General features: G+C 42.1%; 26 non-coding genes across 26 annotated transcripts; all 26 read left to right on the top strand.

Moving 5' to 3' along the window:
• Nucleotides 1-15: 15 nt before the first annotated feature.
• On the top strand, nucleotides 16-89 carry TRNAT-CGU (transfer RNA threonine (anticodon CGU)). Its single transcript has one exon. It is a non-coding gene; the product is annotated as a tRNA-Thr (tRNA).
• Nucleotides 90-529: 440 nt separating this feature from the next.
• On the top strand, nucleotides 530-603 carry TRNAT-UGU (transfer RNA threonine (anticodon UGU)). The gene has a single exon. It is a non-coding gene; the product is annotated as a tRNA-Thr (tRNA).
• Nucleotides 604-1041: 438 nt separating this feature from the next.
• Nucleotides 1042-1115, top strand: TRNAT-AGU (transfer RNA threonine (anticodon AGU)). The gene has a single exon. It is a non-coding gene; the product is annotated as a tRNA-Thr (tRNA).
• Nucleotides 1116-1555: 440 nt separating this feature from the next.
• On the top strand, nucleotides 1556-1629 carry TRNAT-UGU (transfer RNA threonine (anticodon UGU)). The gene has a single exon. It is a non-coding gene; the product is annotated as a tRNA-Thr (tRNA).
• A 438-nt stretch (nucleotides 1630-2067) lies between these two features.
• TRNAT-AGU (transfer RNA threonine (anticodon AGU)) lies at nucleotides 2068-2141 on the top strand. The gene has a single exon. It is a non-coding gene; the product is annotated as a tRNA-Thr (tRNA).
• Nucleotides 2142-2579: 438 nt separating this feature from the next.
• TRNAT-AGU (transfer RNA threonine (anticodon AGU)) lies at nucleotides 2580-2653 on the top strand. The gene has a single exon. It is a non-coding gene; the product is annotated as a tRNA-Thr (tRNA).
• Nucleotides 2654-3090: 437 nt separating this feature from the next.
• Nucleotides 3091-3164, top strand: TRNAT-AGU (transfer RNA threonine (anticodon AGU)). The gene has a single exon. It is a non-coding gene; the product is annotated as a tRNA-Thr (tRNA).
• Nucleotides 3165-3399: 235 nt separating this feature from the next.
• On the top strand, nucleotides 3400-3473 carry TRNAT-CGU (transfer RNA threonine (anticodon CGU)). Its single transcript has one exon. It is a non-coding gene; the product is annotated as a tRNA-Thr (tRNA).
• Nucleotides 3474-4702: 1229 nt separating this feature from the next.
• Nucleotides 4703-4776, top strand: TRNAT-UGU (transfer RNA threonine (anticodon UGU)). Its single transcript has one exon. It is a non-coding gene; the product is annotated as a tRNA-Thr (tRNA).
• Nucleotides 4777-5214: 438 nt separating this feature from the next.
• Nucleotides 5215-5288, top strand: TRNAT-AGU (transfer RNA threonine (anticodon AGU)). The gene has a single exon. It is a non-coding gene; the product is annotated as a tRNA-Thr (tRNA).
• Nucleotides 5289-6034: 746 nt separating this feature from the next.
• On the top strand, nucleotides 6035-6108 carry TRNAT-CGU (transfer RNA threonine (anticodon CGU)). The gene has a single exon. It is a non-coding gene; the product is annotated as a tRNA-Thr (tRNA).
• A 440-nt stretch (nucleotides 6109-6548) lies between these two features.
• On the top strand, nucleotides 6549-6622 carry TRNAT-UGU (transfer RNA threonine (anticodon UGU)). The gene has a single exon. It is a non-coding gene; the product is annotated as a tRNA-Thr (tRNA).
• A 952-nt stretch (nucleotides 6623-7574) lies between these two features.
• On the top strand, nucleotides 7575-7648 carry TRNAT-UGU (transfer RNA threonine (anticodon UGU)). Its single transcript has one exon. It is a non-coding gene; the product is annotated as a tRNA-Thr (tRNA).
• A 438-nt stretch (nucleotides 7649-8086) lies between these two features.
• TRNAT-AGU (transfer RNA threonine (anticodon AGU)) lies at nucleotides 8087-8160 on the top strand. Its single transcript has one exon. It is a non-coding gene; the product is annotated as a tRNA-Thr (tRNA).
• Nucleotides 8161-8600: 440 nt separating this feature from the next.
• On the top strand, nucleotides 8601-8674 carry TRNAT-UGU (transfer RNA threonine (anticodon UGU)). The gene has a single exon. It is a non-coding gene; the product is annotated as a tRNA-Thr (tRNA).
• Nucleotides 8675-9112: 438 nt separating this feature from the next.
• On the top strand, nucleotides 9113-9186 carry TRNAT-AGU (transfer RNA threonine (anticodon AGU)). The gene has a single exon. It is a non-coding gene; the product is annotated as a tRNA-Thr (tRNA).
• A 438-nt stretch (nucleotides 9187-9624) lies between these two features.
• On the top strand, nucleotides 9625-9698 carry TRNAT-UGU (transfer RNA threonine (anticodon UGU)). Its single transcript has one exon. It is a non-coding gene; the product is annotated as a tRNA-Thr (tRNA).
• Nucleotides 9699-10136: 438 nt separating this feature from the next.
• TRNAT-AGU (transfer RNA threonine (anticodon AGU)) lies at nucleotides 10137-10210 on the top strand. The gene has a single exon. It is a non-coding gene; the product is annotated as a tRNA-Thr (tRNA).
• A 436-nt stretch (nucleotides 10211-10646) lies between these two features.
• TRNAT-AGU (transfer RNA threonine (anticodon AGU)) lies at nucleotides 10647-10720 on the top strand. Its single transcript has one exon. It is a non-coding gene; the product is annotated as a tRNA-Thr (tRNA).
• Nucleotides 10721-11157: 437 nt separating this feature from the next.
• On the top strand, nucleotides 11158-11231 carry TRNAT-AGU (transfer RNA threonine (anticodon AGU)). The gene has a single exon. It is a non-coding gene; the product is annotated as a tRNA-Thr (tRNA).
• A 235-nt stretch (nucleotides 11232-11466) lies between these two features.
• On the top strand, nucleotides 11467-11540 carry TRNAT-CGU (transfer RNA threonine (anticodon CGU)). Its single transcript has one exon. It is a non-coding gene; the product is annotated as a tRNA-Thr (tRNA).
• Nucleotides 11541-11980: 440 nt separating this feature from the next.
• Nucleotides 11981-12054, top strand: TRNAT-UGU (transfer RNA threonine (anticodon UGU)). Its single transcript has one exon. It is a non-coding gene; the product is annotated as a tRNA-Thr (tRNA).
• Nucleotides 12055-12492: 438 nt separating this feature from the next.
• TRNAT-AGU (transfer RNA threonine (anticodon AGU)) lies at nucleotides 12493-12566 on the top strand. Its single transcript has one exon. It is a non-coding gene; the product is annotated as a tRNA-Thr (tRNA).
• Nucleotides 12567-13003: 437 nt separating this feature from the next.
• On the top strand, nucleotides 13004-13077 carry TRNAT-AGU (transfer RNA threonine (anticodon AGU)). Its single transcript has one exon. It is a non-coding gene; the product is annotated as a tRNA-Thr (tRNA).
• A 235-nt stretch (nucleotides 13078-13312) lies between these two features.
• On the top strand, nucleotides 13313-13386 carry TRNAT-CGU (transfer RNA threonine (anticodon CGU)). Its single transcript has one exon. It is a non-coding gene; the product is annotated as a tRNA-Thr (tRNA).
• Nucleotides 13387-13826: 440 nt separating this feature from the next.
• Nucleotides 13827-13900, top strand: TRNAT-UGU (transfer RNA threonine (anticodon UGU)). The gene has a single exon. It is a non-coding gene; the product is annotated as a tRNA-Thr (tRNA).
• The last annotated feature ends 8677 nt before the right edge of the window (nucleotides 13901-22577 follow it).

The raw sequence follows: 22577 nt of genomic DNA, 5'->3' as shown, positions 1-22577 counted from the left end.
ACACACAAACATCAAGGCGCTGTGGCTTAGTTGGTTAAAGCGCCCGTTTCGTAAACAGGAGATCCTGAGTTCAAATCTCAGCAGTGCCTGACTTTTAGAACATCCACTGTTTAATTTGTGCCTAGTCTATGAACTCCGGCTTCAGTCTAATTCTTAAAGAAGTTAAAGGTTTAAACAATCATGACCATCTACATCCCAGTTGGTTTTTACTCATTGTCTATAACCCCGTGCTGGTTAAACACACTAATTCTCTTGTTTATACTGAGCCTAACATCTGAGTTTTTGGTAGGTGTTTGTGGCATTTGTGAATTATCTTATCCTGTGATTCTTAATTCATGACATCCCACTTCTCATGTGAGTTTCTTTTCAATTTAATACTTTCAGCTAAAAAGACTGCAAAACAGCCCAATTTTCCATTGCTAGTTCAAATCATTACTGCTATAGTAAGATTTGTTCTTCTCTAACAAATTACTCAAATGTTGAAGAGCAGTGTAGACCATGGTTTTGGAAAAACCAAAACAGCCACTAAGGCATTGTGGCTTAGATGGTTAAAGCGCCTGTCTTGTAAACAGGAGATCCTGAGTTTGCATCTCAGCAGTGCCTAGCTTTTAGAGCACCCACTCTTCAATTTGTGCCTAGACTATGAAGTCTGGGTCCAGTCTAATTCTAAAAGAAGTTAAAGGCTTAAAGAATCAAGACCATCTAGATGTCAGTAGGTTTTTACTCATGGTCTATAATCACGTGCTAATTAAACCCACTAATTCTCTTCTTTATACTGAGTCTAACAACTGAGTTCTTGGTAGGTGTTTGTGGCATATCTGAATCATCTTATCCTGTGATTCTTAATTCATGACAACCCACTTCGAATGTGAGTTTCTTTTAAATGTAATAGTTTCAGCTAAAAATAATACAAAACAGTCCAATTTTCCATTGCTAGTTCAAATCATTACTGCCATAGTAAAATTTGCTCCTTTCTAACATATCGGTCAAATGTTGAAGAGCAGGATACTCCATGGTTTTAGAAGAAAATGCAGGTGTCAAGGCGCTGTGGCTTAGATGGTTAAAGCGCCTGTCTAGTAAACAGGAGATCCTGAGTTCGACTCTCAGCAGTGCCTAGGTTTTAGCGCATCCACTGTTGAATTTGTGCCTAGTCTATGAAGACCGCGTCCAGTCTAATTCTAGAAGAAGTTAAAGGCTTCAAGAATCATGACCATCTAGATCTCAATCGATATTTTCTCATCGTCTATAATCCCGTGCTGGTTAAACACAATAATTCTCTTGTTTATACTGAGCCTAACATCTGAGTTTTTGGTAGGTGTTTGTGGCATTTGTGAATTATCTTATCCTGTGATTCTAAATTCATGACATCCCACTTCTCATGTGAGTTTCTTTTAAATTTAATAGTTTCAGCTAAAAAGACTGCAAAAAAGCCCAATTTATCATTGCTAGTTCAAATCATTACTGCTATAGTAAGATTTGTTCTTCTTTAACAAATTACTCAAATGTTGAAGAGCAGTGTAGACCATGGTTTTGGAAAAACCAAAACAGCCACTAAGGCATTGTGGCTTAGATGGTTAAAGCTCCTGTCTTGTAAACAGGAGATCCTGGGTTTAACTCTCAGCAATGCCTAGCTTTTAGAGCACCCACTCTTCAATTTGTGCCTAGACTATGAAGTCTGGGTCCAGTCTAATTCTAAAAGAAGTAAAAGGCTTAAAGAATCAAGACCATCTAGATGTCAGTAGGTTTTTACTCATGGTCTATAATCCCGTGCTGGTTAAACACACTAATTCTCTTGTTTATACTGAGCCTAACAACTGAGTTCCTGGTAGGTGTTTGTGGCATATCTGAATCATCTTATCCTGTGATTCTTAATTCATGACAACCCACGTCGAATGTGAGTTTCTTTTAAATGTAATAGTTTCAGCTAAAAATAATACAAAACAGCCCAATTTTCCATTGCTAGTTCAAATCGTTACTGCCATAGTAAGATTTGCTCCTTTCTAACATATCGGTCAAATGTTGAAGAGCAGGATACTCTGTGGTTTTAGAACAAACTGCAGGTGTTAAGGCGCTGTGGCTTAGATGGTTAAAGCGCCTGTCTAGTAAACAGGAGATCCTGAATTCGACTCTCAGCAGTGCCTAAGTTTTAACGCATCCACTGTTGAATTTGTGCCTAGTCTATGAAGACCGCGTCCAGTCTAATTCTAAAAGAAGTTAAAGGCTTCAAGAATCGTGACCATCTAGATCTCAGTAGATTTTTTCTCATCGTCTATAATCCCGTGCTGGTTAAACACACTAATTCTCTTGTTTATACTGAGCCTAACAACTGAGTTCCTGGTAGGTGTTTGTGGCATATCTGACTCATCTTATCCTGTGATTCTTAATTCATGACAACCCACTTCGAATGTGAGTTTCTTTTAAATGTAATAGTTTCAGCTAAAAATAATACAAAACAGCCCAATTTTCCATTGCTAGTTCAAATCATTACTGCCATAGTAAGATTTGCTCCTTTCTAACATATCAGTCAAATGTTGAAGAGCAGGATACTCCATGGTTTTAGAACAGACAGCAGGTGTCAAGGCGCTGTGGCTTAGATGGTTAAAGCGCCTGTCTAGTAAACAGGAGATCCTGAGTTCGACTCTCAGCAGTGCCTAAGTTTTAACGCATCCACTGTTGAATTTGTGCCTAGTCTATGAAGACCGCGTCCAGTCTAATTCTAAAAGAAGTTAAAGGCTTCAAAAATCGTGACCATCTAGATCTCAGTAGATTTTTTCTCATCGTCTATAATCCCGTGCTGGTTAAACACACTAATTCTCTTGTTTATACTGAGCCTAACATCTGAGTTCTTGGTAGGTGTTTGTGGCATATCTGAATTCTATTATCCTGTGATTCTTAATTGATGACATCCCACTAAGAATGTGAGTTTCTTTTAAATGTAAAAGTTTCAGCTAAAAATACAACAAAACAGCCCAATTTTCCATTGCTAGTTCAAATCATTACTGCTATAGTAAGATTTGCTCCTCTCTAACATATCGTCAAATGTTGAAGAGCAGGGTAGTCCATGGCTTTGCAAACCCTCATAGCCTTCGAGGCGCTGTGGCTTAGTTGGTTAAAGCACCTGTCTAGTAAATAGGAGACCCTGAGTTCGACCCTCAGCAGTGCCTACATTTTAGAGCATCCACTGTTTAATTTGTGCCTAGTCTATGAAGTCCGGGTACAGTCTAATTCTTAAAGAATTTAAAGGCTTAAACAATCATGACCATCTAGATGTCAGTAATTTTGTTCCCATTGCTAGTTTGAATCATTACAGCTATAGTAAGATTTGCTCCTCTCTAACATGTCGGTCAAATGCTGTAGAGCAGGGTACTCCATGGCTCTGGAAAAACACACCAACATCAAGGCGCTGTGGCTTAGTTGGTTAAAGCGCCTGTTTCGTAAACCGGAGATCCTGAGTTCAAATCTCAGCAGTGCCTGACTTTTAGAACATCCACTGTTTAATTTGTGCCTAGTCTATGAACTCCGGGTTCAGTCTAATTCTTAAAGAAGTTAAAGGTTTAAACAATCATGACCATCTACATCCCAGTTGGTTTTTACTCATTGTCTATAACCCCGTGCTGGTTAAACACACTAATTCTCTTGTTTATGCTGAGCCTAACATCTGAGTTTTTGGTAGGTGTTTGTGGCATTTGTGAATTATCTTATCCTGTGATTCTTAAAACAGGAGATCCTGAGTTCGACTCTCAGCAGTGCCTAACTTTTAGAGCACCCACTCTTCAATTTGTGCCTAGTCTATGAAGACCGCGTCCAGTCTAATTCTAAAAGAAGTTAAAGGCTTCAAGAATCGTGACCATCTAGATCTCAGAAGATTTTTTCTCATCGTCTATAATCCCGTGCTGGTTAAACACACTAATTCTCTTGTTTATACTGAGCCTAACATCTGAGTTCTTGGTAGGTGTTTGTGGCATATCTGAATTATATTATCCTGTGATTCTTAATTCATGACATCCCACTAAGAATGTGAGTTTCTTTTAAATGTAATAGTTTCAGCTAAAAAGAATACAAAACAGGCCAATTTTCCATTGCTAGTTCAAATCGTTACTGCCATAGTAAGATTTGCTCCTTTCTAACATATCGGTCAAATGTTGAAGAGCAGGATACTCCATGGTTTTAGAAGAAGAAGCAGGTGTCAAGGCGCTGTGGCTTAGATGGTTAAAGCGCCTTTCTAGTTAACAGGAGATCCTGAGTTTGGCTCTCAGCAGTGCCTAAGTTTTAGCGCATCCACTGTTGAATTTGTGCCTAGCCTATGAAGACCGCGTCCAGTCTAATTCTAAAAGAAGTTAAAGGCTTCAAGGATCATGACCATCTAGATCTCAATCGATATTTTCTCATCGTCTATAATCCCGTGCTGGTTAAACACACTAATTCTCTTGTTTATACTGAGCCTAACATTTGAGTTTTTGGTAGGTGTTTGTGGCATTTGTGAATTATCTTATCCTGTGATTCTTAATTCATGACATCCCACTTCTCATGTGAGTTTCTTTTCAATTTAATAGTTTCAGCTAAAAAGACTGCAAAACAGCCCACTTTTCCATTGCTAGTTCAAATCATTACTGCTATAGTAAGATTTGTTCTTCTCTAACAAATTACTCAAATGTTGAAGAGCAGTGTAGACCATGGTTTTGAAAACCAAAACAGCCACCAAGGCATTGTGGCTTAGATGGTTAAAGCACTTGTCTTGTAAACAGGAGATCCTGAGTTCAACTCTCAGCAATGCCTAGCTTTTAGAGCACCCACTCTTCAATTTGTGCCTAGACTATGAAGTCTGGGTCCAGTCTAATTCTAAAAGAAGTTAAAGGCTTAAAGAATCAAGACCATCTAGATGTCAGTAGGTTTTTACTCATGGTCTATAATCCCGTGCTGGTTAAACACACTAATTCTCTTGTTTATACTGAGCCTAACAACTGAGTTCCTGGTAGGTGTTTGTGGCATATCTGAATCATCTTATCCTGTGATTCTTAATTCATGACAACCCACTTCGAATGTGAGTTTCTTTTAAATGTAATAGTTTCAGCTAAAAATAATACAAAACAGCCCAATTTTCCATTGCTAGTTCAAATCATTACTGCCATAGTAAGATTTGCTCCTTTCTAACATATCGGTCAAATGTTGAAGAGCAGGATACTCCATGGTTTTAGAACAGACTGCAGGTGTCAAGGCGCTGTGGCTTAGATGGTTAAAGCGCCTGTCTAGTAAACAGGAGATCCTGAGTTCGACTCTCAGCAGTGCCTAAGTTTTAACGCATCCACTGTTGAATTTGTGCCTAGTCTATGAAGACCGCGTCCAGTCTAATTCTAAAAGAAGTTAAAGGCTTCAAAAATCGTGACCATCTAGATCTCAGTAGATTTTTTCTCATCGTCTATAATCCTGTGCTGGTTAAACACACTAATTCTCTTGTTTATACTGAGCCTAACATCTGAGTTCTTGGTAGGTGTTTGTGGCATATCTGAATTATATTATCCTGTGATTCTTAATTGATGACATCCCACTAAGAATGTGAGTTTCTTTTAAATGTAAAAGTTTCAGCTAAAAATACAACAAAACAGCCCAATTTTCCATTGCTAGTTCAAATCATTACTGCTATAGTAAGATTTGCTCCTCTCTAACATATCGTCAAATGTTGAAGAGCAGGGTAGTCCATGGCTTTGCAAACCCTCACAGCCTTTGAGGCGCTGTGGCTTAGTTGGTTAAAGCATCTGTATAGTAAATAGGAAACCCTGAGTTCGACCCTCAGCAGTGCCTGCATTTTAGAGCATCCACTGTTTAATTTGTGCCTAGTCTATGAAGTCCGGGTACAGTCTAATTCTTAAAGAATTTAAAGGCTTAAACAATCATGACCATCTAGATGTCAGTAATTTTGTTCCCATTGCTAGTTTGAATCATTACAGCTATAGTAAGATTTGCTCCTCTCTAACATGTCGGTCAAATGCTGTAGAGCAGGGTACTCCATGGCTCTGGAAAAACACACAAACATCGAGGCGCTGTGGCTTAGTTGGTTAAAGCGCCTGTTTCGTAAACAGGAGATCCTGAGTTCAAATCTCAGCAGTGGCTGACTTTTAGAACATCCACTGTTTAATTTGTGCCTAGTCTATGAACTCCGGCTTCAGTCTAATTCTTAAAGAAGTTAAAGGTTTAAACAATCATGACCATCTACATCCCAGTTGGTTTTTACTCATTGTCTATAACCCCGTGCTGGTTAAACACACTAATTCTCTTGTTTATACTGAGCCTAACATCTGAGTTTTTGGTAGGTGTTTGTGGCATTTGTGAATTATCTTATCCTGTGATTCTTAATTCATGACATCCCACTTCTCATGTGAGTTTCTTTTCAATTTAATACTTTCAGCTAAAAAGACTGCAAAACAGCCCAATTTTCCATTGCTAGTTCAAATCATTACTGCTATAGTAAGATTTGTTCTTCTCTAACAAATTACTCAAATGTTGAAGAGCAGTGTAGACCATGGTTTTGGAAAAACCAAAACAGCCACTAAGGCATTGTGGCTTAGATGGTTAAAGCACCTGTCTTGTAAACAGGAGATCCTGAGTTCGACTCTCAGCAGTGCCTAACTTTTAGAGCACCCACTCTTCAATTTGTGCCTAGACTATGAAGTCTGGGTCCAGTCTAATTCTAAAAGAAGTTAAAGGCTTAAAGAATCAAGACCATCTAGATGTCAGTAGGTTTTTACTCATGGTCTATAATCCCGTGCTGGTTAAACCCACTAATTCTCTTCTTTATACTGAGTCTAACAACTGAGTTCTTGGTAGGTGTTTGTGGCATATCTGAATCATCTTATCCTGTGATTCTTAATTCATGACAACCCACTTCGAATGTGAGTTTCTTTTAAATGTAATAGTTTCAGCTAAAAATAATACAAAACAGTCCAATTTTCCATTGCTAGTTCAAATCATTACTGCCATAGTAAGATTTGCTCCTTTCTAACATATCGGTCAAATGTTGAAGAGCAGGATACTCCATGGTTTTAGAAGAAAAAGCAGGTGTCAAGGCGCTGTGGCTTAGATGGTTAACGCGCCTATCTAGTAAACAGGAAATCCTGAGTTCGACTCTCAGCAGTGCCTAGGTTTTAGCGCATCCACTGTTGAATTTGTGCCTAGTCTATGAAGACCGCGTCCAGTCTAATTCTAAAAGAAGTTAAAGGCTTCAAGAATCATGACCATCTAGAACTCAATCGATATTTTCTCATCGTCTATAATCCCGTGCTGGTTAAACACACTAATTCTCTTGTTTATACTGAGCCTAACATCTGAGTTTTTGGTAGGTGTTTGTGGCATTTGTGAATTATCTTATCCTGTGATTCTAAATTCATGACATCCCACTTCTCATGTGAGTTTCTTTTAAATTTAATAGCTTCAGCTAGAAAGACTGCAAAACAGCCCAATTTTCCATTGCTAGTTCAAATCATTACTGCTATAGTAAGATTTGTTCTTCTTTAACAAATTACTCAAATGTTGAAGAGCAGTGTAGACCATGGTTTTGAAAAAACCAAAACAGCCACTAAGGCATTGTGGCTTAGATGGTTAAAGCGCCTGTCTTGTAAACAGGAGATCCTGAGTTCGACTCTCAGCAATGCCTAGCTTTTAGAGCACCCACTCTTCAATTTGTGCCTAGACTATGAAGTCTGGGTCCAGTCTAATTCTAAAAGAAGTAAAAGGCTTAAAGAATCAAGACCATCTAGATGTCAGAAGGTTTTTACTTATGGTCTATAATCCCGTGCTGGTTAAACACACTAATTCTCTTGTTTATACTGAGCCTAACAACTGAGTTCCTGGTAGGTGTTTGTGGCATATCTGAATCATCTTATCCTGTGATTCTTAATTCATGACAACCCACTTCGAATGTGAGTTTCTTTTAAATGTAATAGTTTCAGCTAAAAATAATACAAAACAGCCCAATTTTCCATTGCTAGTTCAAATCATTACTGCCATAGTAAGATTTGCTCCTTTCTAACATATCAGTCAAATGTTGAAGAGCAGGATACTCCATGGTTTTAGAACAGACTACAAGTGTCAAGGCGCTGTGGCTTAGATGGTTAAAGCGCCTGTCTAGTAAACAGGAGATCCTGAGTTCGACTCCCAGCAGTGCCTACGTTTTAACGCATCCACTGTTGAATTTGTGCCTAGTCTATGAAGACCGTGTCCAGTCTAATTCTAAAAGAAGTTAAAGGCTTCAAAAATCGTGACCATCTAGATCTCAATCGATATTTTCTCATCGTCTATAATCCCGTGCTGGTTAAACACACTAACTCTCTTGTTTATACTGAGCCTAACATCTAAGTTTTTGGTAGGTGTTTGTGGCATTTGTGAATTATCTTATCCTGTGATTCTTAATTCATGACATCCCACTTCTCATGTGAGTTTCTTTTCAATTTAATACTTTCAGCTAAAAAGACTGCAAAACAGCCCAATTTTCCATTGCTAGTTCAAATCATTACTGCTATAGTAAGATTTGTTCTTCTCTAACAAATTACTCAAATGTTGAAGAGCAGTGTAGACCATGGTTTTGGAAAAACCAAAACAGCCTCTAAGGCATTGTGGCTTAGATGGTTAAAGCGCCTGTCTTGTAAACAGGAGATCCTGAGTTCGACTCTCAGCAGTGCCTAACCTTTATAGCACCCACTCTTCAATTTGTGCCTAGACTATGAAGTCTGGGTCCAGTCTAATTCTAAAAGAAGTTAAAGGCTTAAAGAATTAAGACCATCTAGATGTCAGTAGGTTTTTACTCATGGTCTATAATCCCGTGCTGGTTAAACCCACTAATTCTCTTCTTTATACTGAGTCTAACAACTGAGTTCTTGGTAGGTGTTTGTGGCAAATCTGAATCATCTTATCCTGTGATTCTTAATTCATGACAACCCACTTCGAATGTGAGTTTCTTTTAAATGTAATAGTTTCAGCTAAAAATAATACAAAACAGTCCAATTTTCCATTGCTAGTTCAAATCATTACTGCCATAGTAAGATTTGCTCCTTTCTAACATATCGGTCAAATGTTGAAGAGCAGGATACTCCATGGTTTTAGAAGAAAAATCAGGTGTCAAGGCGCTGTGGCTTAGATGGTTAAAGCGCCTGTCTAGTAAACAGGAGATCCTGAGTTTGACTCTCAGCAGTGCCTAAGTTTTAGCACATCCACTGTTGAATTTGTGCCTAGTCTATGAAGACCGCGTCCAGTCTAATTCTAAAAGAAGTTAAAGGCTTCAAGAATCATGACCATCTAGATCTCAATCGATATTTTCTCATCGTCTATAATCCCGTGCTGGTTAAACACACTAATTCTCTTGTTTATACTGAGCCTAACATCTAAGTTTTTGGTAGGTGTTTGTGGCATTTGTGAATTATCTTATCCTGTGATTCTTAATTCATGACATCCCACTTCTCATGTGAGTTTCTTTTCAATTTAATAGTTTCAGCTAAAAAGACTGCAAAACAGCCCAATTTTCCATAGCTAGTTCAAATCATTACTGCTATAGTAAGATTTGTTCTTCTCTAACAAATTACTCAAATGTTGAAGAGCAGTGTAGACCATGGTTTTGAAAACCGAAACAGCCACCAAGGCATTGTGGCTTAGATGGTTAAAGCGCCTGGCTTGTAAACAGGAGATCCTGAGTTCAACTCTCAGCAATGCCTAGCTTTTAGAGCACCCACTCTTCAATTTGTTCCTAGACTATGAAGTCTGGGTCCAGTCTAATTCTAAAAGAAGTAAAAGGCTTAAAGAATCAAGACCATCTAGATGTCAGTAGATTTTTACTCATGGTCTATAATCCCGTGCTGGTTAAACACACTAATTCTCTTGTTTATACTGAGCCTAACAACTGAGTTCCTGGTAGGTGTTTGTGGCATATCTGAATCATCTTATCATGTGATTCTTAATTCATGACAACCCACGTCGAATGTGAGTTTCTTTTAAATGTAATAGTTTCAGCTAAAAATAATACAAAACAGCCCAATTTTCCATTGCTAGTTCAAATCGTTACTGCCATAGTAAGATTTGCTCCTTTCTAACATATCGGTCAAATGTTGAAGAGCAGGATACTCTGTGGTTTTAGAAGAAACTGCAGTTGTCAAGGCGCTGTGGCTTAGATGGTTAAAGCGCCTGTCTAGTAAACAGGAGATCCTGAGTTCGACTCTCAGCGGTGCCTAAGTTTTAACGCATCCACTGTTGAATTTGTGCCTAGTCTATGAAGACCGCGTCCAGTCTAATTCTAAAAGAAGTTAAAGGCTTCAAGAATCGTGACCATCTAGATCTCAGTAGATTTTTTCTCATCGTCTATAATCCCGTGCTGGTTAAACACACTAATTCTCTTGTTTATACTGAGCCTAACAACTGAGTTCCTGGTAGGTGTTTGTGGCATATCTGACTCATCTTATCCTGTGATTCTTAATTCATGACAACCCACTTCGAATGTGAGTTTCTTTTAAATGTAATAGTTTCAGCTAAAAATAATACAAAACAGCCCAATTTTCCATTGCTAGTTCAAATCATTACTGCCATAGTAAGATTTGCTCCTTTCTAACATCAGTCAAATGTTGAAGAGCAGGATACTCCATGGTTTTAGAACAGACTGCAGGTCTCAAGGCGCTGTGGCTTAGATGGTTAAAGCGCCTGTCTAGTGAACAGGAGATCCTGAGTTCGACTCTCAGCAGTGCCTAAGTTTTAACTCATCCACTATTGAATTTGTGCCTAGTCTATGAAGACCGCGTCCAGTCTAATTCTAAAAGAAGTTAAAGGCTTCAAAAATCGTGACCATCTAGATCTCAGTAGATTTTTTCTCATCGTCTATAATCCCGTGCTGGTTAAACACACTAATTCTCTTGTTTATACTGAGCCTAACATCTGAGTTCTTGGTAGGTGTTTGTGGCATATCTGAATTATATTATCCTGTGATTCTTAATTGATGACATCCCACTAAGAATGTGAGTTTCTTTTAAATGTAAAAGTTTCAGCTAAAAATACAACAAAACAGCCCAATTTTCCTTTGCTAGTTCAAATCATTACTGCTATAGTAAGATTTGCTCGTCTCTAACATATCGTCAAATGTTGAAGAGCAGGGTAGTCCATGGCTTTGCAAACGCTCACAGCCTTTGAGGCGCTGTGGCTTAGTTGGTTAAAGCACCTGTATAGTAAATAGGAAACCCTGAGTTCGACCCTCAGCAGTGCCTGCATTTTAGAGCATCCACTGTTTAATTTGTGCCTAGTCTATGAAGTCCGGCTTCAGTCTAATTCTTAAAGAATTTAAAGGCTTAAACAATCATGACCATCTAGATGTCAGTAATTTTGTTCCCATTGCTAGTTTGAATCATTACAGCTATAGTAAGATTTGCTCCTCTCTAACATGTCGGTCAAATGCTGTAGAGCAGGGTACTCCATGGCTCTGGAAAAACACACCAACATCAAGGCGCTGTGGCTTAGTTGGTTAAAGCGCCTGTTTCGTAAACAGGAGATCCTGAGTTCAAATCTCAGCAGTGCCTGACTTTTAGAACATCCACTGTTTAATTTGTGCCTAGTCTATGAACTCCGGGTTCAGTCTAATTCTTAAAGAAGTTAAAGGTTTAAACAATCATGACCATCTACATCCCAGTTGGTTTTTACTCATTGTCTATAACCCCGTGCTGGTTAAACACACTAATTCTCTTGTTTATACTGAGCCTAACATCTGAGTTTTTGGTAGGTGTTTGTGGCATTTGTGAATTATCTTATCCTGTGATTCTTAATTCATGACATCCCACTTCTCATGTGAGTTTCTTTTCAATTTAATACTTTCAGCTAAAAAGACTGCAAAACAGCCCAATTTTCCATTGCTAGTTCAAATCATTACTGCTATAGTAAGATTTGTTCTTCTCTAACAAATTACTCAAATGTTGAAGAGCAGTGTAGACCATGGTTTTGGAAAAACCAAAACAGCCACTAAGGCATTGTGGCTTAGATGGTTAAAACGCCTGTCTTGTAAACAGGAGATCCTGAGTTCGACTCTCAGCAGTGCCTAACCTTTAGAGCACCCACTCTTCAATTTGTGCCTAGACTATGAAGTCTGGGTCCAGTCTAATTCTAAAAGAAGTTAAAGGCTTAAAGAATCAAGACCATCTAGATGTCAGTAGGTTTTTACTCATGGTCTATAATCCCGTGCTGGTTAAACCCACTAATTCTCTTCTTTATACTGAGTCTAACAACTGAGTTCTTGGTAGGTGTTTGTGGCATATCTGAATCATCTTATCCTGTGATTCTTAATTCATGACAACCCACTTCGAATGTGAGTTTCTTTTAAATGTAATAGTTTCAGCTAAAAATAATACAAAACAGTCCAATTTTCCATTGCTAGTTCAAATCATTACTGCCATAGTAAGATTTGCTCCTTTCTAACATATCGGTCAAATGTTGAAGAGCAGGATACTCCATGGTTTTAGAAGAAAAAGCAGGTGTCAAGGCGCTGTGGCTTAGATGGTTAAAGCGCCTGTCTAGTAAACAGGAGATCCTGAGTTCGACTCTCAGCAGTGCCTAAGTTTTAGCGCATCCACTGTTGAATTTGTGCCTAGTCTATGAAGACCGCGTCCAGTCTAATTCTAAAAGAAGTTAAAGGCTTCAAGAATCATGACCATCTAGATCTCAATCGATATTTTCTCATCGTCTATAATCCCGTGCTGGTTAAACACACTAATTCTCTTGTTTATACTGAGCCTAACATCTGAGTTCTTGGTAGGTGTTTGTGGCATATCTGAATTATATTATCCTGTGATTCTTAATTGATGACATCCCACTAAGAATGTGAGTTTCTTTTAAATGTAAAAGTTTCAGCTAAAAATACAACAAAACAGCCCAATTTTCCATTGCTAGTTCAAATCATTACTGCTATAGTAAGATTTGCTCCTCTCTAACATATCGTCAAATGTTGAAGAGCAGGGTAGTCCATGGCTTTGCAAACCCTCATAGCCTTCGAGGCGCTGTGGCTTAGTTGGTTAAAGCACCTGTCTAGTAAATAGGAGACCCTGCGTTCGACCCTCAGCAGTGCCTACATTTTAGAGCATCCACTGTTTAATTTGTGCCTAGTCTATGAAGTCCGGGTACAGTCTAATTCTTAAAGAATTTAAAGGCTTAAACAATCATGACCATCTAGATGTCAGTAATTTTGTTCCCATTGCTAGTTTGAATCATTACAGCTATAGTAAGATTTGCTCCTCTCTAACAGGTCGGTCAAATGCTGTAGAGCAGGGTACTCCATGGCTCTGGAAAAACACACCGTCATCAAGGCGCTGTGGCTTAGTTGGTTAAAGCGCCTGTTTCGTAAACAGGAGATCCTGAGTTCAAATCTCAGCATTGCCTGACTTTTAGAACATCCACTGTTTAATTTGTGCCTAGTCTATGAACTCCGGGTTCAGTCTAATTCTTAAAGAAGTTAAAGGTTTAAACAATCATGACCATCTACATCCCAGTTGGTTTTTACTCATTGTCTATAACCCCGTGCTGGTTAAACACACTAATTCTCTTGTTTATACTGAGCCTAACATCTGAGTTTTTGGTAGGTGTTTGTGGCATTTGTGAATTATCTTATCCTGTGATTCTTAATTCATGACATCCCACTTCTCATGTGAGTTTCTTTTCAATTTAATAGTTTCAGCTAAAAAGACTGCAAAACAGCCCAATTTTCCATTGCTAGTTCAAATCATTACTGCTATAGTAAGATTTGTTCTTCTCTAACAAATTACTCAAATGTTGAAGAGCAGTGTAGACCATGGTTTTGGAAAAACCAAAACAGCCACTAAGGCATTGTGGCTTAGATGGTTAAAGCGCCTGTCTTGTAAACAGGAGATCCTGAGTTCGACCCTCAGCAGTGCCTAACTTTTAGAGCACCCACTCTTCAATTTGTGCCTAGTCTATGAAGACCGCGTCCAGTCTAATTCTAAAAGAAGTTAAAGGCTTCAAGAATCGTGACCATCTAGATCTCAGTAGATTTTTTCTCATCGTCTATAATCCCGTGCTGGTTAAACACACTAATTCTCTTGTTTATACTGAGCCTAACAACTGAGTTCCTGGTAGGTGTTTGTGGCATATCTGACTCATCTTATCCTGTGATTCTTAATTCATGACAACCCACTTCGAATGTGAGTTTCTTTTAAATGTAATAGTTTCAGCTAAAAATAATACAAAACAGCCCAATTTTCCATTGCTAGTTCAAATCATTACTGCCATAGTAAGATTTGCTCCTTTCTAACATATCAGTCAAATGTTGAAGAGCAGGATACTCCATGGTTTTAGAACAGACTGCAGGTGTCGATGGTCTCATCGATTGAGGAGGACGTGATGACGTGAGACGCGCACGGAGGTGGAGCGCGCGAGCAGAGAAGGAGCGAGGTAGATAGCTGCCTACTGACCTCTGATCTTCGGCGTCGATTTTTGTTATCTCCCGGGTCCGGGTCCGGGTCCGGAACGGCGTGAACAGACCCGAACGGCTGACAGGTGGCTGATAGGCGGCTGACGAGGGGCTGGCGAGGCGAGAGACGAGAGGCAAACGGCTGGGAAGCGGCTGACCAGCGATTGGTGTGCGGCGGACGGACGGGCGGTTTTTGGTGGTTCTGACGGCTTTGGCGGCTATATCAGCTATCAGAGACGGCTATTGCGGATTTGGGACCACGGAGGGGCTACAGAAAGCTAAGTGATCGGTGTTTGAGGAGATACTCCGTGTTTTTTTTTTTTTTTTTTTTTTTTTTTGTGTTTAATATTTGCCGCGAAAGCATCCACAAGGGCGTGAATGTGCCGAAAACGACAGAGACAATATTGCGTTTTGGTGGAGACAAAATACACTCCCCCCTTATAAACATCAATATAAAATTTTATTTTTATATGGTATGGTATGGTATACCGTCCTGAAGGAAAATTTTCGCTGGCTTTAAAAGAGAATTGATGATACACATCAGCCGTGCCGCTTTAAAGTTAAAGATAGACCCGGAGAGGCCTACAGAAGCTACCCCCCTGGTGAATATACATTTTAAATGACTTTGTTTGCATTCTCTGATATATATATCAACAGATCTAAGTTGGTTTGAATAGCCACTGTATAAAATTGAAGTGGTAAACCCAAAGCTATTGGAATTTGAAGAAGATCCGGGGAATAGTCTAACTTGTGCTATATCTCTTATTTGAATGCCTACTTAAGAGAAGACTGCTGTATCCTCTTATATACGTAGCAATAGACCTAAGCTGGCTTGAATATCATCGGTATGAAATTGAGATAGGAACCTTAAAATTAATGGAAATTGAAGAGACCCTGGAAATAGATTAATGAGTATTATATCTCTTGTATAAAGGAGATCTAAATATTGGTTAAAGAAAAAAGGGAAAGAAAAAAAAAAAAAAAAAAAAACCTTTAAGATGGCCTCAAAAAAAGAAGATACGAAATATAAGAAAAGAGAAAAGAGAGAACTTGACCCGAAAAAAGATAAAAAAAATTACAACATTATTCTCACCTCAGGGATCAAAAAAAATGGAGGATTCAATATGTCTATCAGATATCACTATTGAGGATCATAGTAGACATTCACTAAGCCCCGGTGTTCAAACTACACAAATGATTACTAAGGACTATTTGCAGCAATGCATGGATATACAACTGAATCTTTTTAAAGAAGAAATTTTGAAGATCCATAATGACTGGAAAGAGGAACATAAAAGAATAGAAGGCTGTTTAAAAGTAAATGAACAAAAATCTGAATACCTGGAAAATGAACTAAATCTCATTAAGGAAGAACTGGTCCGAAAGGAAGGTACAATCAAAGTTCTTGAACAAAGATTAATTGATACAGAGGACAGAACACGAAGGAAGAATTTAAGGATCCGAGGTATTTCAGAAGATATTAAACAGGAATCTCTAAGGGGCTATCTACAAGAACTATTTAAAGATATGGAAATACCTGGGAGTGTAAGAGAGGAAGAACTGGAAAGAGTACACAGGACGATCAAACCGAAGAACATTGCAGAATCTCTACCACGAGATATAATTATACGTTGCTCAACCTTTTATATACGTCAAAAAATTTTGAAATCATCTAGAGACTATATACCTGGGAAGGACAAATTTCAAAACTTACTTTTTTTTCAGGATTTATCTGCTGATACAAGAAGAAAAAGGATGGAGTTTAAAGAAGTGACTAAAATACTCCGAGAGCGCAACATTTATTATAACTGGGGTTTTCCTGTTAAATTATTTATTAAAGTAGGGAAACAATTAATTAAAATGTCGTCAGCCGATGAAGTGAAGCAATGGCTAAAAGATAACCCGATGTAAAGTGGGGTAGCACTATATGACGGAAATAGGGAGATGTGTTTTTTTTTTTTTTTTGCAAGCATAAGTCTATAGGAGACACGATAGAGTAGAATTTTGAAATATGGTGGAAACTAAATACAAGATGGTTACATAGGATATTTGGTCAAGGGAGACAGAAATCCCTTTACCCTAATTTGTATTCACTAGTTATGTGGAGAGTTTTTTTTTTTTTTTTTTTTTTATTGAAATTCACATTGAATGGCAGAATGAGGGTGTAATCAATAGAATTTTACTATTTGTTAAAAGTATAGAAACATACACACAAAGCTATATGAGATGTGACATAAGAAGGTTGATTACGTAATAAGGATGGAATCTAAGCACAAATACACAATAGCGGATATTGGTTTAAAGAGATAGAAGTAATAACTAGACTTGGGCACCAGGGGTCTCTTCGTGTTCGTCTTCGTGCTCGTCTTCGGGGAAAAAAAAATCTTCGTATTCCGCGAATATTCGCCCGTTCCTGTCTTCTCTTCGTGCGAATATTCGCGGACATTCTTCGTGCTCGTTTAATCTTCGTTTTCCTCCTGGTTGCCTAGCAGGGGTTAATACGGGGTTAATAACACATCACAGCAGCAGCAGCTGCCGTGAAGGTACGTGTGTGCAGCTCTATTGGTCGTTTCGGCAGGGGGCTGGTCTGGCATCAACGAGTGAATTGCAGAACTGCAGAATGCACTTCATTCGTTGATGGCAGGCGAGCCCCCTGCCGAAACGACCAATAGAGTTGCACACACATACCGAGGTGTACTGTCCATAGATGTTTAATAAAAGAATAGGGAATATTTTACATTTTTAAATTGATTTTGGACCACTTTACATGCCTAACATTTGCTACCTATTTACAATGGCATACTTTGCAACAACCCAACTTACTTATTGGACAGGACTGGAAAATAGCAGGACTGTCCACCAAAATCTTGGGTGTGTTGGCAGGTATGCTGATGGAAAAATGTTGGACAAGAACTAAAAAATAGCTTAGGGTTAATGTACGGTTATGTTTAAGATTAGTAGCAGTGCACTGGTTTGGTTAAAGATGGATTATGTCTAAATAATAATAATTTAATTTTAATGTTTTTTTTTAAAAAAAAAATAGGGGTTTATTTAAATGTATTTTAAAGTTAGATTTATTATTTAGTACTTGATTATATTTATTAAATGTTTATAGTAGCGTTACCTACCGAGCTATAACTACCTATGTGTATTTGCATTTTGCATACCTAGTTTAGCTAAATTAGATGGGACAGGACTGGAAAAAAGCAGGACTGTCCCTGAAAAAGTTGGGTCTGTTGGCAGGTATGTGGATGGAAAAATGTTATAGGGTGAAGTGTGAGTTATAGTGTTAATGTAATGCTATTAGTGAGTGAAGGCCAGGGCAAATAACAAGGAAAAGGTCCTTGTGTTTTGTGCATTGTAAGTGTGTGTGTATGTGTGTTATGTGTGATGTCACTGTGTGTTATATGTGTTATATGTGTTATTGTGTGTGTTATGTTTGGTTGGTTGTGTATCAGAAGGAAAATAATGAAATGGAAAAGGAAATGGGAAAGGCAAATGAGTGGGCAATTGGCGACCCGCTCACCTGTTTCACCCCAGGGCAAAGCACCCAAACACTGTCAGTCTTAGACGTTTGGCAGCAGACTTCCAGAGCTCAGACACAAGGCCCTAGCGTAAGCTGGCCACTCCGGCGGAGGTAGCAGGCGTTGCCACACCGCAAACAGAGGCAGCCAGGGGGGAGAAACTGCCCTTACCATTAGGGACATTTTGGGCATGACTCTAGCCAGGAAGCGAACTGGCAGAGAAGAGATGCTGGCACCACCACCAGCAGCAGCATTGAAAAGGCGAATGAGTGGGCAATTGGCGACCCACTCACCTGTTTCACCCCAGGGCAAAGCACCCAAACACTGTCAGTCTTAGACGTTTGGCAGCAGACTTCCAGAGCTCAGACACAAGGCCCTAGCGTAAGCTGGCCACTCCGGCGGAGGTAGCAGGCGTTGCCACACCGCAAACAGAGGCAGCCAGGGGGGAGAAACTGCCCTTACCATTAGGGACATTTTGGGCATGACTCTAGCCAGGAAGCGAACTGGCAGAGAAGAGATGCTGGCACCACCACCAGCAGCAGCATTGAAAAGGCGAATGAGTGGGCAATTGGCGACCCACTCACCTGTTTCACCCCAGGGCAAAGCACCCAAACACTGTCAGTCTTAGACGTTTGGCAGCAGACTTCCAGAGCTCAGACACAAGGCCCTAGCGTAAGCTGGCCACTCCGGCGGAGGTAGCAGGCGTTGCCACACCACAGACAGAGGCAGCCAGGGGGGAGAAACTGCCCTTACAATTAGGGACATTTTGGGCATGACTCTAGCCAGGAAGCGAACTGGCAGAGAAGAGATGCTGGCACCACCACCACCACCACCACCACCAGCAGCATTGAAAAATTGGAAAGGCGAATGAGAGGGCAATTGGCGACCCGCTCACCTGTTTCACCCCAGGGCAAAGCACCCAAACACTGTCAGTCTTAGACGTTTGGCAGCAGACTTCCAGAGCTCAGACACAAGGCCCTAGCGTAAGCTGGCCACTCCAGCGGAGGTAGCAGGCGTTGCCACACCGCAGACAGAGGCAGCCAGGGGGGAGAAACTGCCCTTACAATTAGGGAAATTTTGGGCATGACTCTAGCCAGGAAGCGAACTGGCAGAGAAGAGATGCTGGCACCACCACCACCACCACCACCACCAGCAGCATTGAAAAATTGGAAAGGCGAATGAGAGGGCAATTGGCGACCCGCTCACCTGTTTCACCCCAGGGCAAAGCACCCAAACACTGTCAGTCTTAGACGTTTGGCAGCAGACTTCCAGAGCTCAGACACAAGGCCCTAGCGTAAGCTGGCCACTCCGGCGGAGGTAGCAGGCGTTGCCACACCGCAGACAGAGGCAGCCAGGGGGGAGAAACTGCCCTTACAATTAGGGACATTTTGGGCATGACTCTAGCCAGGAAGCGAACTGGCAGAGAAGAGATGCTGGCACCACCACCACCACCACCACCACCAGCAGCATTGATAAATTGGAAAGGCGAATGAGAGGGCAATTGGCGACCCGCTCACCTGTTTCACCCCAGGGCAAAGCACCCAAACACTGTCAGTCTTAGACGTTTGGCAGCAGACTTCCAGAGCTCAGACACAAGGCCCTAGCGTAAGCTGGCCACTCCGGCGGAGGTAGCAGGCGTTGCCACACCGCAGACAGAGGCAGCCAGGGGGGAGAAACTGCCCTTACAATTAGGGACATTTGAGGCATGACACTAGCCAGGAAGCGAACTGGCAGAGAAGAGATGCTGGCACCACCACCAGCAGCAGCATTGAAAAGGCGAATGAGTGGGCAATTGGCGACCCACTCACCTGTTTCACCCCAGGGCAAAGCACCCAAACACTGTCAGTCTTAGACGTTTGGCAGCAGACTTCCAGAGCTCAGACACAAGGCCCTAGCGTAAGCTGGCCACTCCGGCGGAGGTAGCAGGCGTTGCCACACCGCAAACAGACGCAGCCAGAGGGGAGAAACTGCCCTTACCACTAGGGACATTTTGGGCATGACTCTAGCCAGGAAGCGAACTGGCAGAGAAGAGATGCTGGCACCACCACCACCACCAGCAGCAGCATTGAAAAATGGGAAAGGCGAATGAGTGGGCAATTGGCGACCCACTCACCTGTTTCACCCCAGGGCAAAGCACCCAAACACTGTCAGTCTTAAACGTTTGGCAGCAGACTTCCAGAGCTCAGACACAAGGCCCTAGCGTAAGCTGGCCACTCCGGCGGAGGTAGCAGGCGTTGCCACACCGCAGACAGAGGCAGCCAGGGGGGAGAAACTGCCCTTACCATTAGGGACATTTGATTCATGACACTAGCCAGGAAGCGAACTGGCATCGAAGAGACACTGGCACCACCACCAGCAGCAGCAGCAGAATTGGGAAAGGCGAATGAGTGGGCAATTGGCGACCCACTCACCTGTTTCACCCCAGGGCAAAGCACCCAAACACTGTCAGTCTTAGACGTTTGGCAGCAGACTTCCAGAGCTCAGACACAAGGCCCTAGCGTAAGCTGGCCACTCCGGCGGAGGTAGCAGGCGTTGCCACACCGCAAACAGACGCAGCCAGAGGGGAGAAACTGCCCTTACCACTAGGGACATTTTGGGCATGACTCTAGCCAGGAAGCGAACTGGCAGAGAAGAGATGCTGGCACCACCACCAGCAGCAGCATTGAAAAGGCGAATGAGTGGGCAATTGGCGACCCACTCACCTGTTTCACCCCAGGGCAAAGCACCCAAACACTGTCAGTCTTAGACGTTTGGCAGCAGACTTCCAGAGCTCAGACACAAGGCCCTAGCGTAAGCTGGCCACTCCGGCGGAGGTAGCAGGCGTTGCCACACCGCAAACAGACGCAGCCAGAGGGGAGAAACTGCCCTTACCACTAGGGACATTTTGGGCATGACTCTAGCCAGGAAGCGAACTGGCAGAGAAGAGATGCTGGCACCACCACCAGCAGCAGCATTGAAAAGGCGAATGAGTGGGCAATTGGCGACCCACTCACCTGTTTCACCCCAGGGCAAAGCACCCAAACACTGTCAGTCTTAAACGTTTGGCAGCAGACTTCCAGAGCTCAGACACAAGGCCCTAGCGTAAGCTGGCCACTCCGGCGGAGGTAGCAGGCGTTGCCACACCGCAGACAGAGGCAGCCAGGGGGGAGAAACTGCCCTTACCATTAGGGACATTTGATTCATGACACTAGCCAGGAAGCGAACTGGCAGAGAAGAGATGCTGGCACCACCACCAGCAGCAGCATTGAAAAGGCGAATGAGTGGGCAATTGGCGACCCACTCACCTGTTTCACCCCAGAGCAAAGCATCCAAACACTGTCAGTCCTTGGCGTTTGGGAGCGGACTTCCAGAGCTCAGACACAAGGCCCTAGCGTAAGCTGGCTACATTGGCGGAGGTAGCAGGCGTTGCCACACCGCAGCAAGTGCAACCAGGGGGGAGAAACTGCCCTTACCATAAGGGACATTTAAGGCATGACACTAGCCAGGAAGCGAACTGGCAGAGAAGAGATGCTGGCACCACCAGCAGCAGCAGCAGCAGCAGCAGCATTGGAAAAGGCAAATGAGTGGGCAATTGACGACCCGCTCACCTGTTTCACCCCAGGGCAAAGCATCCAAAGACTGTCAGTCCTTGGCGTTTGGGAGCGGACTTCCAGAACTCAGACACAAGGCCCTAGCGTAAGCTGGCTACATTGGCGGAGGTAGCAGGCGTTGCCACACCGCAGCAAGTGCAACCAGGGGGGAGAAACTGCCCTTACCATAAGGGACATTTAAGGCATGACACTAGCCAGGAAGCGAACTGGCAGAGAAGAGATGCTGGCACCACCAGCAGCAGCAGCAGCAGCAGCAGCATTGGAAAAGGCAAATGAGTGGGCAATTGACGACCCGCTCACCTGTTTCACCCCAGGGCAAAGCATCCAAAGACTGTCAGTCCTTGGCGTTTGGGAGCGGACTTCCAGAACTCAGACACAAGGCCCTAGCGTAAGCTGGCTACATTGGCGGAGGTAGCAGGCGTTGCCACACCGCAGCAAGTGCAACCAGGGGGGAGAAACTGCCCTTACCATAAGGGACATTTGAGGCATGACACTAGCCAGGAAGCGAACTGGCAGAGAAGAGACACTGGCACCACCACCAGCAGCAGCAGCAGCAGCATTGGAAAAGGCGAATGAGTGGGCAATTGACGACCCGCTCACCTGTTTCACCCCAGGGCAAAGCATCCAAAAACTGTCAGTCCTTGGCGTTTGGGAGCGGACTTCCAGAACTCAGACACAAGGCCCTAGCGTAAGCTGGCTACATTGGCGGAGGTAGCAGGCGTTGCCACACCGCAGCAAGTGCAACCAGGGGGGAGAAACTGCCCTTACCATAAGGGACATTTGAGGCATGACACTAGCCAGGAAGCGAACTGGCAGAGAAGAGACACTGGCACCACCACCAGCAGCAGCAGCAGCAGCATTGGAAAAGGCGAATGAGTGGGCAATTGACGACCCGCTCACCTGTTTCACCCCAGGGCAAAGCATCCAAAAACTGTCAGTCCTTGGCGTTTGGGAGCGGACTTCCAGAACTCAGACACAAGGCCCTAGCGTAAGCTGGCTACATTGGCGGAGGTAGCAGGCGTTGCCACA

This window comes from Spea bombifrons, chromosome 2 (genome assembly GCF_027358695.1).
Source record: "Spea bombifrons isolate aSpeBom1 chromosome 2, aSpeBom1.2.pri, whole genome shotgun sequence".
NCBI lineage: Eukaryota > Metazoa > Chordata > Amphibia > Anura > Pelobatidae > Spea > Spea bombifrons.
This window is presented reverse-complemented; position numbering and strand designations above follow the sequence as displayed.